Source organism: Augochlora pura, chromosome 4 (assembly GCF_028453695.1).
Source record: "Augochlora pura isolate Apur16 chromosome 4, APUR_v2.2.1, whole genome shotgun sequence".
In the NCBI taxonomy this organism is placed as follows: domain Eukaryota; kingdom Metazoa; phylum Arthropoda; class Insecta; order Hymenoptera; family Halictidae; genus Augochlora; species Augochlora pura.
The window spans coordinates 21,232,339-21,238,338 of record NC_135775.1 but is presented as its reverse complement, the minus strand read 5'-3'; the positions used below and the strand labels follow the sequence as shown (position 1 = coordinate 21,238,338).

The 6,000-nt window shown below is 41.0% G+C and overlaps 1 protein-coding gene across 1 annotated transcript in view; it reads right to left on the bottom strand.

Moving 5' to 3' along the window:
• The window catches only part of Dpr1 (defective proboscis extension response 1), a 528,341-nt gene that overhangs the window by 287,945 nt on the left and 234,396 nt on the right, over positions 1-6,000 (bottom strand). The window lies entirely within an intron of this gene.

Here is a 6,000-nt window from a genome sequence, read left to right as displayed (position 1 = left end):
ACAAACAAATACAAGTCATTTTAAATACCTCGAAAAAAATTATTCTGTTTTAAAAAGTATGTCAATGCATCTGCGAACTACTATACCTTTGCCATAAAAATTAAAGAAACCCGCTGAAGAAATATTATACCTCGAAAAGTATTAAAAAAATCCGTCATTTAACACATTAAAGGCAGGAGTCGTAGTACTACGATTTATCTCGACTGTAGCTTAAAGGCGGGAGTCGTATTAGTACGGTTTGCAACCACATTGCGCAATCCGTGCGCCACGTTACATTTGTATTTAGTATGTTTTGTGGTTTGAAGCTGTTCGGTTGTTCAAATCCTACTTACAGTAAATTTTGAAATCCTTCAATATGGTTTCACCTAGCATACTTTCGTCAAGATCCCCCGCCTTTAATGTGTTAATTAATTTAAATTGCAAACCATTCTTCCGAATACAACGAGCAATCGAAAGGCTATCACCGCGAGTAGCAAAAATCGTGGTTCGCTCCTGTAAATAACGTTCGCGCTCAATCATTGTCCAATAAACAGGGGAGGGGGGGTGAGCGGGGGCGGGTGTGTTAATGAAGTATTACCGCGGTCAACAGCGATATTTGTTATTCAGTTTCGCGTAACTATTAGTAAATATTCGCGCAGTTTCTATTTACCGTCGGATAACAGCAAATGGCGGCGGCTGTTGCCTCCGCGCGCGAGCGCGTTTCCCTCCGTCCGCCATTCAACCAGGGGGGGGGGGGGGGGGCCCTTTAGTCAGCAGCAGCCGAATCTCGCAACAATGCGCGTAAAGGGCCGAACAACACAAAACCCGTGCCCAGGCCCCCCGTTTCCACGGGGGCTTCGAATTCGTTCTACGGCGGGGGTGAGCGGAAAAAAGATCGCGCGTTCGCCGGGGATATCGATTGAATGGCGGGGCGCGTGGGGAGGGGAAAACGGTCGGGTTTAAATACGGCGAGCGAATTGATTTCGCCGGGCGAAGATCGACAAAAGACTATTTACAGCAACATAAGGAAGTCAAAAGTTGAATCGATACTTTGAACGGGCGCGCCGCCGAATCTCTCCCCAGTCCGTCAAAGCGGCCCGAACAAATGGCCCTCTCTCTATCGCCCCCCCACTCGCCCCCCCTCCTCCATTGAACGCTCGCCGCCATTCGAGAGGATCCACGGGATCCGAGGGCCATTGACGCAGCCGCTGCCGGGGTGCTCGACTAATTTTTAATGAATTTCAATTAGCCGTGTCGCGGGGTGCCGACGCCCCGAGGTGCCGTTCGCCGAGCTACGGCCGCCATTAATTCATTAAGATACCTCATGGGTTTTTCAATCGGCCGAAGCTCTCTTCATTGTTTCGCTTCGGGGACGGAAAACCTCTCCCTACCCCTCCCCCCTCCCCGGCCGATTCGCGGGGTTGTGCGCGCCCGAGGACGGCGCCGGCTCTATTACGCGCAAATGTTCCCCATTCATTAATCGCGGGACGCCGGCCAGCTAACGTATCATTTCCCGCCCGAATCTCGTATTTTCCGCTGTTTGTCCGGCGGCGGGTTTGTTCCAGCGGAATTCGCGCGCGGCCGCGGTACCGCGACACCGATTCCGCGGATTACTCTGCGATAATGCGGAATGGCTTTCCGTATTCCGGTTTCGTTTCATTCCGGGCCGAAAGGTACCGGCTCGATGGAAAACAGGCCGCGCGTGTGCGTCGATTTATATTTTTTGGTTTATTAGTTTTCTTTTTAGACGCGATTTGGAGCGTGCGCTGGAATTATCGGACCGCTTTGCATAAAAATCGCGGTGGCGTTAGTAACATTGAATAGAAGATTATAAAGAGAATTTATTTAATAGCAATGGAATGAATGGAATTTTAAATTTAACCCTTTGCACTCGAAGCCATTTTAATTGTAAATCTGGAATCATTTTTCTGGTGTACAGTATTTCCATTTTAAGTAACGAAGTGCATTTTTAATAATTTATTTTGTGATAATAAAACTTGAAAGTTTTAACAATTTATCCAAAATTAAACTTTGTTGCTATAAAAATTATTTTAGTAGCTGGCAGATCAATTTCAGTGGTGCCCTGAGTCAAAGGGTTAATTTTCTAGGAATGTTAAATAATAAAATGCTTCGTCGAAAGTTTCAATGCACTGTCCACGAAGATCATAAATTTATGTCACACAGTGGCAGATATAGTTGCAATAATTTATGAAAATATAGTGTACGAAACGCTAATGAAGAAAGGTTAGATGATTCACGAAACCGATTGTAATTAAATCGGCGGAATAAAAATGGAACGCCGGTGATGTTAGGTGAAGTGACTGACCGATAAGATCGGGGAAAAATCTAATCAAGAAATGTATACTGTTCTACGGGATCGAGTCTGCGAGATCGTGAAGCGATACCGTGGAAATCTATACTGAAATCAATGTGGACTTATGGTGCCTCCGCTCTGCTTCGTATTCTAACACTCCAATCTTGGAACCGTTTCAACCAACAGTACCCTGTAACCTATTGCTTCCAATTTTCTTCCATTCGTCGTAGCATTCTGCGCAAGTATCTGCGCGCAGTAAAATGCAGTAACATTCTCCGTGATTAAAAACATTCATACATCAAACTAGATCTTATACAGCAAGCGTAAATATTTTTTAATTAATATTAATAATAGTAAATGAAGATTTTAGTAAAGATTAATTTATTAAGCATTGAAGTAGACGCTAAATATTTTACAAAGGATGGTTTTAGGTTAAACAGTACTTTGAGTTAGTTATTTATAAAAATTTATATAACAGAATTTTATTTACGTAAAACAGAAATTCGTATTCGTAAAATAAATATATGCTATGATTAGTAGATTGTGAATTTTTGAGCGAAATAAAAATTGTCTACGTCAAATGCAAATAAACTAAATAAATTAGGAAATAAACACTTTTCCTAATAATTTTATTAAATTAAAAGTAGTGCAATATATTTCGATTCTTTTAATTTCTTTAGTATTTCAATTTTAAATTGCTCGTTTTTATCATGAATGCATCAAATGACAATACAAAATTCGCAAGAAATTTTGTGCAGCAAGCGTTGCCACACAAAGCGCTCGAATTTCCAACGAATTGTTCGGAATACCGGCCGCGAGACGCGTATCGAGCATTTTCTGAAATGATACCTCATTATCGTTACATGCACGACGAGGCACGCAAATTCGCTGCGAATCTTACGAAAGTCTGCGAATAATGGCGGAAGTTTAACGCAATTACGCCGCAAAGCTTGTCCAACAGCAATATTTTGCCCGCGACACGGAAAATATCGCCTATACCGTGATAATTTTGGCCCGGTTTAGTTGCTAGAGTTTAACGACACACACAGAGAGAGAGAGAGAGAGAGAGAGAGAGAGAGAGGGGGGGGAGAGAGAGAGAACTTTCATCGGCGTGGTTCCCATCCCTCTGAAATTTCAGGCCGCTTCAATTTCGCTTCGTAGAAATACCTGGGGATAACAATTACTAAATTAGCTCATTAAATTGTTTCCTTAACTAGAGCCGAGAAATTCAACGACGTCAAAGCTTATGGAGATTATGGCGACGAGCGTGGCAACTAATTTGTTCCTTATTTTATCGCGTGTTCGACTAAACATGTTCGCAACGTGTTCCTTAGATTAGTTAACCGGTAACTTTCTTATTGTTATCGTCGGGTAAGCGTGTTGTTTTAATGAACGTTAATACATCACTCGGCTTAAGTATAAATCGCCGATTCCATTGGACTAGATTTGATCGTTCAATAAATTGTTATTATTAAATATATATTAAACTGAGTTGTAATTAAGTATATATTAAACTGATGTTTATATTTCGAATGAGACAAATCTATTATGATAGTGTATTAACAATTGCTCTGAAGTATTGGGTGAATTTAATTATTCAATAAATTATTGTCAGCTTGTAGGAAATTATTTGAATATAAAAATATATTTTAAATGATCTTGTCTTAACGATTGCACTGAACTGTTAGACGAATTCATTATTTGTAACACATTTATCGTATTTGAAAAACTCTACTGCAATCTAATAACAATTCATGGAATAATTAAATTTATTATTAAAGATTGAACTAAATTATTAAAGAGTAATAGTTCAGTAAATTATTACTAGCCCGCAGTAAATCTTTCGAACACGAAAAATGTATTTAAATGTCACTGATCTGAATTAATAAAAATAAAATTATTCGATAAATTACGACTAGATTGTACCTATCATGTGTTACTATACTGTACGTTATCATACGTATCCGCTGATAAAACGCGTTTCCTTCTTCCCCGTTCCACCCCTAAATAAGACAAAGTTGTAACACGGTCGCGCATCCCGGCTCCGTTCGATTCTCCTTTTCTGGCCAATAAAAATCGAGTGCACCCTCTTTCCACCGAGGAAGCCGTACGCGCGCTCGCTTCCGCGCGGAAATCTGAGTTGAGCCGGAAATTCGTGGATATCGACTCGAAAACAACTTATCACGACGTTCCTTAAATGTCTTATCTTTATCGGCGGCCCCGTATTCGGGAGTTTGAGCGATGCTCCACTTAACATGAGGAGGATCGAGGACGGTGGAAGGCGGCGGGGGGTGGGGGGTGGGTGGGTCGACCGCGGAATTATTGGCCGGGCGAGCCGAGTACCTGGCGTCGCCGGTGCGGTCTATATTTAATCGATACGCGGGGGGACCGGAAGAGACTCGGTGCCGTCGCGTCTGTGTCACTGGCCCCTGGATACTGGGAAATTATACGTTGCGACGTGCGCGCATAAGCGCGCGCGCGCCCGCGCTCGCGACCCGCGATTTTTCCCGGCCGCGGAAAAAACCTCTGGATCGCGGAGAGATCGATCCACCAGGAGAAAACCACGGCGATCCTGTGAGAGCCACTCCCACCCACTGTCTAACCCGCGAATTGTTTTTATGAAACCGAAGAAATATCGCGACAAGAGGAAAATACGCTTAATGGATTTATCGATCGCTGGGAACCAAGATTCCGCGCCGAGATTCGGCCCTCATGCTGGAGCCGGGATTGAAACGCGAAAAATACCGAGCCGAGAAATCGAAAGTAACGATTACATCCGCAGCCTGGATTCCCGCGAGGAGGGGGCGGGGCACGGAAGCGATGAGAAATGTTTTCTGATTGGAAGCACGTGTTTATTTCGAGTTTTAACATTTAGCAGCTTTCTTTGATATTTTATTTTATTGTATATATAATCTTTGATATTTGATATATTATTTTGATATTTTATTGTACAATAGCGTAAACTTGTGCACTGTTCTTAACAGTAATAAAATTTTTATTTTATAAAAATGTCACTGCGGTGTTGAAAATAATTATTTTAAAGTCAAATAGATCATTGTCATTGAGATTACTGCTATAGAGTGTTTGCTCTGATTTCAAATTAAAATAATTAGTTATCCCTGATTAAGATAAGCTCAATATTTTTTTTATGAATTACATACTTGTTTAAAACATAAATATTAATGATAATAAAATATTTATGTTATTTTTTATCTTTTATAACAAAAAGTTGCGCGCTGTAAGGTTAAGATTTTCTACGACGAGGTTTTATATACCAGGTCGCGTTGAGTATGCGTTAAAATCTATTCTTTCACTAGATTTCTAAATAAAAGTATATAAGCAATATAGTTAATAAGTAATATTATATGTCTATATTATAAATAATATAATATAGTAAATAAGTACACAAGTAAAAGTATAAAGAATATAGCTATCAAACAACGAGTCTCAATAATTAATTCACCACCAAATAACAATTAATATATAGCTGACAACAAAAGTTGCTATCAACAGCACCGTGACCAGTCGATTTCCATTTCGCTCGTTTCCGAAGGAAGCGCGGCGGAATGTTTTTTCATCAAGCTTTACGAGGGACGCATCGGTCACATTTTTTAAATTATTCCAGACAAGCAGAGCTCATCTAATATTAACTTACAGTCTCCTGGACGCGAACAATACGTTCCGCGCGAACTCTGGCCCGTTTTCAT